The sequence below is a fragment of the Myodes glareolus genome, chromosome 26, assembly GCF_982192425.1.
Source record: "Myodes glareolus chromosome 26, mMyoGla1.1, whole genome shotgun sequence".
Classification (NCBI taxonomy): Eukaryota; Metazoa; Chordata; class Mammalia; order Rodentia; family Cricetidae; genus Myodes; species Myodes glareolus.
In genome coordinates, this window is record NC_142051.1 from 8,704,555 (window position 1) to 8,713,716 (window position 9,162).

The 9,162-nt window shown below is 39.3% G+C and overlaps 1 pseudogene; it reads left to right on the forward strand.

Moving 5' to 3' along the window:
• The first annotated feature begins 3,404 nt into the window (after positions 1-3,404).
• On the forward strand, positions 3,405-5,181 carry LOC125389943 (eukaryotic translation initiation factor 3 subunit L pseudogene; annotated as a pseudogene).
• Positions 5,182-9,162: the final 3,981 nt, after the last annotated feature.

Consider the following 9,162-nt stretch of genomic DNA (forward strand, 5'->3'; position numbering starts at 1 on the left):
AGACAAAGCAAAACCTAATGTGAGGTATAAGATAACGTGGAGGGACCAAAATGTAGTCTTAGAGTTCATGCAATATCAATGAGCTTTATAATGAGAATACAAAATGATTCAAATAATATCAAATAAGTATTTTGTCAAATAAGCACTTAAATAAAGTCAAATAAGACTTAAGTATTTTGAGGGAGGTATAAAAAATATAAAGAGAGGTTTCTATAATGTTATCGGTATGCAGATGATCTCTGGATAAACAGTTGGTGTGCTCTTTTCTGGACAAGAATTTTTATCAATCTCTTCAGCTTTGTTCAGTTGTTTATAGTTCTTTGTCTAGGGCCATGGCCTCATGAGCTATTACTCCTTCCATCTTACCATGTTATTCTGTGTCTTAATTGTTCTGGTTGCAATAATATTGTGTGTGTGTGTGTGTGTGTGTGTAAATATATGTAAATGTAATGACTAGTTAAAAATGAGGTCAACAATTGTATAAAAAGCAAGCAGGGTGTAGGGGAAGTACTGCGGGGGAGGAGAAAGGGGAGATGATGTCATCATTTCATAATTTTTAAAAGCTAAAACATTACAAATTAACATTTAATAGTGTGTGTTTATAATAAAATTTCTGATCTCTTTAAAATGAACTATTCATTAAAAATAGGAAATGCTCTAAGTCACACAATAGCCATCCACATTCAGAGGTCCTAGTTTGGTCCTATGTAGGTTCCCCAGCTGTCAATCCAGAGCAAGTGAACTTCCTCTAGCTTGGGTCAGCAGTTTCTGTGGGTTTTCCCATCATGATCTTGATTCCTTTAAGTTATGTGGCCTGTACAGTTTCTGGAGCCACTGGCTGTGGAACCAGTATTTATCGCTAATGCAAAAACTTGTTTTTTGAAGCCCATTCCTTATGTAGGGATGCCTTGCTCAGCCTAGATACAGGAAAGAGGGCCTTGGTCCTGCCTCAAGAGATGTAACAGATTCTGTTGACTCCCCAAGGGAGGCTTCATCCTCTCTGTGGAGTGAATGGAAAATGGGGTGTGAGATTGGGAGGAGGCGAGACAGAGGGATCTGGGATTAGTATGTAAAAGAAGAAAAAAGATTGTTTTAAAAAATAAAATAAGGGCTGGGCAATAGTGGCATACATATTTAATCCCAGCACTCAGGAGACAGAGGCACTCGGATCTTTGTGAGTTCAAGGACAGCCTGGTCTACAAGAATTTGTTCCAATACTGGCTTCAAATCTACAGAGAAACTCTAATTTAAAAAAAAACACAAAATAAATAAATAAATACTAAGAAACAGAATGTGCTTATTTCCCCTCCATAATTGTTCATATGCCACCACTTGTATTGTGCACACAGCACTGCAAAGGGAAAGACCACGTGGCAATGAGAGACATTTCCTAGGAAAGTTCTTTCTTGCTTTGGCTCCATGGAATGTTTTCTAAAGTCAGATTTTCAGTCAGTGTCGCAGCACTAATGAGAACCTGTAGAGCTCTCTGGTCTCCTTCACCTTTCATTTTTAATGAATCATGCACTTATTTCTATGTAAGACATTGTTAATAGTTTTATTGACAAATTGCTGCTATAAAGGGAACAAAGGACCTTAGAGAGTATCAAATTAAAACTGGGTCTGTTTTTATAGCTTTTGTTACCAAAGAAATAAAAATCAGATGATACGTTAAATTAGTTGTTTTTAGATTAAAGAAGGTCATTTCTTATTGAAAGAATATGAGAAAATTCTTTCTTAGTGGGTGGACAGATGGGTCAGGAGTTAAGTGCCATCACTGCTCTTGCAGAGGTACCAGGCCCAGTTTGCAGTAGCTACCACACTATTGTCTGTAACTGCAGCTCTGGGGTAGTCAATGTCTTATTCTGGCTGCCATGTACTTGTGTGTGTGTGTGTGTGTGTGTGTGTGTGTGTGTGTGTGGTGTGTACATACTTCAACATAGATATAAAATTATAAAATAAAATACTTTTTTTAAAAAGAAGATGTGTCCCTAGAAGGAATCTGAGGAAAGAGTTACAGGAAGTAGGAGCCCTATGATTCTAGATGACTAATTGATTGAAGTTTTAAAATAGAGCATAAAATGTTATATGTTTCCTTGAAGCATGTTATGTGAAAGGTAAAATTTCAGTGCATCACATTAGCTAATAAACTACTAAAACTAGCCATTTGCAAGGAAAGTAATCAATTGACTCATTTTTATATGACGGAAACAAGTCATTCAGTGAGAACAAACTATTAAGTTTCAATTAAACAATTCAATCTCAGTAAATATATTGATTGATACTTATGTTGTTGCTTCTTTTAAATTTTTTTTAAGTGAATAGCTCCTTAATTTCTACAAATCACCAGTAAGTTTAAAGCAGTCTCTATATTTGATGTGGGAGTTATTCGTGGTGAAATACCTATTGCCAAGGAGAAGCAACACAGAGTCCCCTCTAATTACCCATGCTTATTTCTGAAAGCTCACAGGCTTCCCGTGTCACTCAGATGTGCGCTCCTGACCATGAAGACACACAACTAAGTGGAAATGTTATATCTTTTCTGTCTAAAGTTATACCTGTTTAAAGTTACATTACCATATCATGTGTACATGAACATCCTTCCTTTGAAACACAGAACCCAAGCCCCCGAGTGTTGTGTACATTCGAACACACATAAATAAAAAGACGTGTCATAACAGTCATAACACTTTTACAAATCAGTTTCTGCCTAAACTCCTTCATCCTTTCTCTCACTGATGATGACTTGCTTTTCTTTGCTTGAGTTTCCAAGACTTAGCTTCTAAAACATCAGTATAATGAGCTTTAAAAAAATGGAACTGTAGGAAAAGAATCACCTTAAAAGCACCATTTAAAATCTAGACACAGTCCTGACAGAATTCAGCAAGTGGAAAAAATGAGAATAGGTTTTTACATTGAGACCAAAGTCCAGATCTTCAAAGTAAAGAAATATGAGATGAAATAGATTTCTGTACCTTGAGATGGTTCTCTATAAATCCATTTACTTATTAATTCCTTTGTTTTGAGTATGGACATGTGTGTGTGTGTGTGTGTGTGTGTGTGTGTGTGTGTGTGTGTTCACTTATATTATAATGCAAGTGTGGAGGTCGAAGATAATTTTTGAGAATTTGTTTTCTCCTTGCTACATGCAGGTCCTGGTATTTGAATTGAGTTTTCCAGGCTCAGCAGCAGGCAGGCACCTTTGTCTTTTCAAGCATCTTGGTAGACACTCTCATGGTTCTTTCTGCTTAAAATACTTTGTGTTAGTATGACACATTATTTGTTGGTTAAATTAATGAAATATTTTAGATTTGTTATTATTAGGTGAAACTCATACTTTCTTCAGTGTTAATTAGTTCCTACCCAACATTATTTCCTGTTTTAAAATTCTTTCTGTACCGGGAGCGTGGTAGCCATGTCTTACCCGGCTGATAACTACGAGTCTGAGGCTGCATATGATCCCTATGCATACCCCAGCGACTATGATTTGCACACAGGAGACCCGAAGCAGGACCTTGCCTACGAAACGAATGGCAGTATGAGCAGCAGACCTACCAGGTGATTCCTGAAGTGATCAAAAACTTCATCCAGTATTTCCACAAGACTGTCTCAGATTTGATTGACCAGAAAGTGTATGAGCTTCAGGCCAGTTGTGTCTCCAGTGATGTCATTGACCAGAAGGTGTATGAGATCCAGGACATTTATGAGAACAGCTGGACTAAGCTAACTGAAAGATTCTTCAAGAATACACCATGGCCTCAGGCGGAAGCCATCGCTCCCCAAGTTGGTAACGATGCTGTATTCCTAATTTTGTACAAAGAATTATACTACAGGCATATATATGCCAAAGTCAGTGGGGTACCCTCTTTAGAGCAGAGGTTCGAATCCTATTACAACTACTGCAATCTCTTCAACTACATCCTCAATGCTGATGGACCTGCTCCTCTCGAACTCCCCAACCAGTGGCTCTGGAACATCATCGATGAGTTCATCTACCAGTTCCAGTCATTTAGTCAGTACCGCTGCAAGACTGTCAAGAAGTCCGAGGAGGAGATTGACTTCCTTAGATCTAACCCTAAAATCTGGAATGTTCACAGTGTCCTTAATGTACTTCATTCACTGGTAGACAAATCCAACATCAACCGGCAGCTAGAGGTCTACACTAGTGGAGGTGACCCAGAAAGCGTGGCTGGGGAGTATGAACGACACTCCCTCTACAAGGTGCTGGGCTACTTCAGCCTGGTGGGGCTTCTGCGCCTGCATTCCCTATTGGGGGATTACTACCAGGCTATCAAGGTGCTGGAGAATATCGAGCTGAACAAGAAGAGCATGTATTCCCGTGTGCCTTTGTGCCAGGTCACCACATACTATTATGTTGACTTTGCGTATTTGATGATGCGTCGCTACCAGGATGCCATCCGGGTCTTTGCCAACATCCTCCTGTACATCCAGAGGACCAAGAGTATGTTCCAGAGGACCACATACAAGTATGAAATGATTAACAAGCAGAACGAGCAGATGCATGCTCTGCTGGCCATTGCCCTCACCATGTACCCCATGCGGATTGATGAGAGCATCCACCTCCAACTGCGAGAGAAATACGGGGACAAGATGCTGCGCATGCAGAAGGGCGACCCCCAGGTCTATGAGGAGCCTTTTAGCTATGCCTGTCCCAAGTTCCTGTCACCTGTGGTGCCCAACTATAACAATGTGCATCCTAACTACCACAAAGAGCCCTTCCTGCAGCAACTGAAGGTGTTTTCTGACAAAGTGCAGCAGCAGGCACAGCTCTCCACCATCCGCAGCTTCCTCAAGCTCTACACCACCATGCCTGTGGCCAAGCTGGCTGGCTTCCTGGACCTCACAGAGCAGGAGTTCCGCATCCAACTGCTTGTCTTCAAGCACAAGATGAAGAACCTGGTGTGGACCAGTGGCATTTCCGCCCTAGATGGCGAATTCCAGTCAGCCTCGGAGGTGGACTTCTATATTGATAAGGACATGATCCATATTGCAGACACCAAGGTCGCCAGACGTTATGGGGATTTCTTTATCCGGCAGATTCACAAATTTGAAGAGCTTAATCGAACCCTGAAGAAGATGGGACAGAGGCCCTGAGGATGCTCATTCAGGAGTCGAGAACTTGTTTTGATATTATCAAGGGAAGCACTCTTGTCACCGAGAAGCTTTACCTAAATCAGCCGTCAGCTGAGTTGAAACATGCTCAGATCAAGGACTGGATGTTTTAGGAGCTCTCAGTAAAGGGTCTTTGTTGGAGCTGCAAAAAAAAAAAAAATCTTTCTCTACCAATGTATTACATTTATTATTTCAAACCTCTTTGAGACTTTCTTAGCTGGCACTTATTTTTTTTTTTTTTTTCCGGTACCTCCTGATTTTGGAGACTGTCGATCCCATAGCATTTCCTGTTGACTCGGGTTTAGACTAATGTTACAGGTTCTGGTGATGAAGCTGATATACCTGAAGCAACACCTGGGCATACAATGTCAAGGGCATACGTGATCCATGAAATTTGTCAGTGGTTTTATTAACCTTCATCGATGAGTGAAACTTATATTGGAAAAGCTTCTCTACTGTACAGTGTGAGTTTACATTGTCTGTCTTTCTGTACTGGGGTCTTTGATAGCAAATCAAGGAGAGTAATGCACAGCCCAGAAGGGAGGAAATATAAAACATGTTTGTATTGAAAAAAAATAAATAATTCTTCTAAATCTGTTCATTTGGCTGACTTGAAATTTCATTATGAAACTCTGTAAACCCTAAAAATTTTCTATGCAAGGAACAAGTTATGGAAGAAAGAACTAAATCTATGCCACTTGTAGCAGGTAAAAGCAAGGGAAGAGAACATGGTGTCCATCTATATCTGATTCTCTAAAGCTGTCCCTCCTTTTACAGTCTTTGCCAGGGGGCAATCTCTTCAAGATATACACAACAGTCACTGTGCCTTCTCCTTTCTGTTGAAATCCAGCTGCTGTATATGGCCTACATAAGAACTGAGTAAATGACATTTTGATAAAGGGTAAGCAAGCTTATTCATAAAAGGCCCTACAATGTGGCAAAAAAATGCTGCAAAAGATACTAGATCATCATTAGGATGATTGAGAACATTTAACAGTTCCTCATGTCGGGGTGACCCCCCAACCACATTCATTGCTACTTCACAACTGTAATTTTACTTCTGTTATGGATCATAATATAAATCTGATATAGAGGATATCTGAAAAGCAATGTCTGTGAAATGGTCACTTGACCCACACTAGGGACATGACCTACGTGGAGAACCTCTCAATTAGAAAGTACACTTTCCATGTGTTGTTAACAGACACTTCTTGTCTTCTAGCAGGAAATGCATTAGGATGTGATATGAAACAAAATCTAGAGTGTTTTCTCACCTATCCTTGTCTTAGAGTTACTGAATTGGAATACATTAATTAAAAAATCATATAATATATCCTGACTGTAGCTTCTACTCCTCCATTTCCTCCCAGATCCTCCCCATCTTTCTATCCATTCAAAGCTATACTCTCTTTCTCTTTCCTGTCTCTCTTTAGAAAGCAAATAAGCAATAAAAAGCAAACAAACCAGAAAAATAAACACAGAAAAGAAGCAAAAGAAACACATACAAACACAATAAGTGATAAAAGTGAAAAATAACTACCTTTAAGTGTGCTCTATATACTTAGTAAGACTGCATTGCAGAAAAGTGATGTTTTTCCTTTGAGAATGGTTGCAATTAGATATAGTTTTTCTTCATCTTTTTTTGGTTTTTATTAGTTTGTTTTTTAGCCAGGGTTTCTATTGCTATGAAAAGACACCATGACCACAGCAACTTTTATAAAGGAAAATATTTAATTGGGGTGGCTGACTTACCACTCAGATGCTCAGTCCATTATGATGACCAAGTCCATCTAGGTGGAGAACATGGTGATATTCAGGCAGATATGGTGCTGTCAAAGGAACTGAAAGTCCTACATCTTGCATACAACAGGAAGTCAGCTGAGACAGTGGGTGGTGTGATGAGCATGTGAAACCACAAAGCCTGCTCCACAGTGACACACGTCCTCTACCAAGGATATACCCACTCCAACAAAGCCACACCTTCTATTTGTGTTACATGTGCCAGAAAAATGTTTTGCTGTTTTAATTTAATTTGAGCCACATGCATATATTTCATTGTCACCAGTACTTTAATCTCTCTTCTTTCTTCCATTTTATGTCAAGAACAGGCCACACTGACATTCCTGCTTCGGGGCATGAAACCTTTAGAAAAATGTTTAAATATCCACTAACACAGTGACCTCCAAGAGAAAACCAGAATATAAAATATTTAGAGATTGAACTTCTTTGTCAAAGTCAGAGGTCAGAAAAGTCTCCACACATCAAATCTGGCTCGATCTCTTCCATGCATAGCTTATGGCGTAGAATGGTAATGACAGTACACACGTTAACAAATGTTCAGTGTTTTGTGTGAGTGTGTGATGCTAAAAACTATGTAGTATTCAAATGTCAATGTCCATAAAAGAAATTTACTTAGAAAATAGCCATGTTCACACATTTGTTTCCCATGGCTACTTTATGATCCAAGGGCAAGTTTCTGATACTGCAATAAAGAGTATATGGCCTGTTAACCCTAAACATCCATTCTTTTCCTTTTGTAGTAAATGTTCTCAAGCCCCTGAGGTAAGAGTTTTACACTCCCTCGTTATTTCAGCTACACTGACTATTTTCTCCTTCCCAAGTCTTTCATCACAACCATGTACTTGACTTGGCCTTAAGCTCTATCCTGTCTGTATATTCAGGCAGAACCATGACAAAATGCTTGTCTTCATCTTCTTAGTCTTTGGGTGTGCAGAAAGGGCATCCAAGGGTCAGCTGGTTACTGAAGTACAAGAACTTTGAAAGAACAGAGATGGAAATTAAGAAACACATTTTATTTTCTGATGTTCCCATTTGGTAACCAAATGAAGGCTTATAAAAGATGTGTCAGTTGTTGACTGTCATTGTCCCAGTGAGACAGAGGAAACTAACACTGCGTACACATGTCATGCTTATGTCCCATCAAGTAATAAATGAGAAAGCATACAGTCAAACTGGGAAGGCTACTTTTAGGCATTTTCCTATTCGACTAGACTAAGCAGAAAACTGAAAACCATGATTCGTCAGTTGTATGAGCTGAGAGAACAGGAGGATTGCCCTCTGATATATACCATTATGGTCTGTATGTGCAGGTGGAATAATGAACTGAAAGCTCTGTAGGGTCAAAAGGGAAGGAAAAATGTCTAAGAAAGGAAGATGACCAAGAGACACACAAAATACCTCTTCCAGGGCTTTCCTCAGGATTCTAGGCGCATTGCCGTTTTCGTCATTATTTTCATCAACTTTGATTTAAAGGCAAACTTAAATAAGGAGAAATCAGTCACTGGAGAACAGAAAGGAAGACAGAGAAGACAAAATGAAAAACATCAGTAGCAAAGAAGGTCAGAATGTGCACTTACAAGACACAGGTAAACATTCATGATAGTTCACACTAACCGCTGAGGCACTGTCTATTTTCATTTAGAGAGGAGAGAAAAAAAAATTCTTTTTTCCTTTGTGGGAGTGGGTTAAGACAGGGCTTTACTCTTTAGCCATAACTGGCCTGGAACTTGTTCTATAGAGGAAGATGACCTTGAACTCACAGAGATTCACCTGCCTCTGCCTTCAGAGTGCTGGGATTAAAGGCATGTGCCACCACTGCCTAGCCAGGTGGAACATTTTCAAAGGAGTTGAGACTGATGTGCATTGAAATTGAACAAATATCTGCTAAGTAGACAAATTAAGAAAATAACCAGGGAGAAGTGGTTAATTTAATTGTCCTATTTCCCAAAATGTATAGAGTAAGATGGTTAAAATTTATGTATAGATCAGATGTTCTCATCACACAACCAGTGATCAGACGTTGGAATCTAGGATACCAGCAGGAGTGGTCTATGAAGGATCAATGCCAAGGTGGACACATTAAGATTCTGTAACATTTCTTAAGCCAATAAATCAATTCTGACAGAGGAGTGGTACTATGAAACATTTTTTAAATAATCAGTTGTATACCAAAAGGATCACATTTCTCAGAATGCGGCTTCCATAACAAAATATTTCAGTTCATAGACTGCC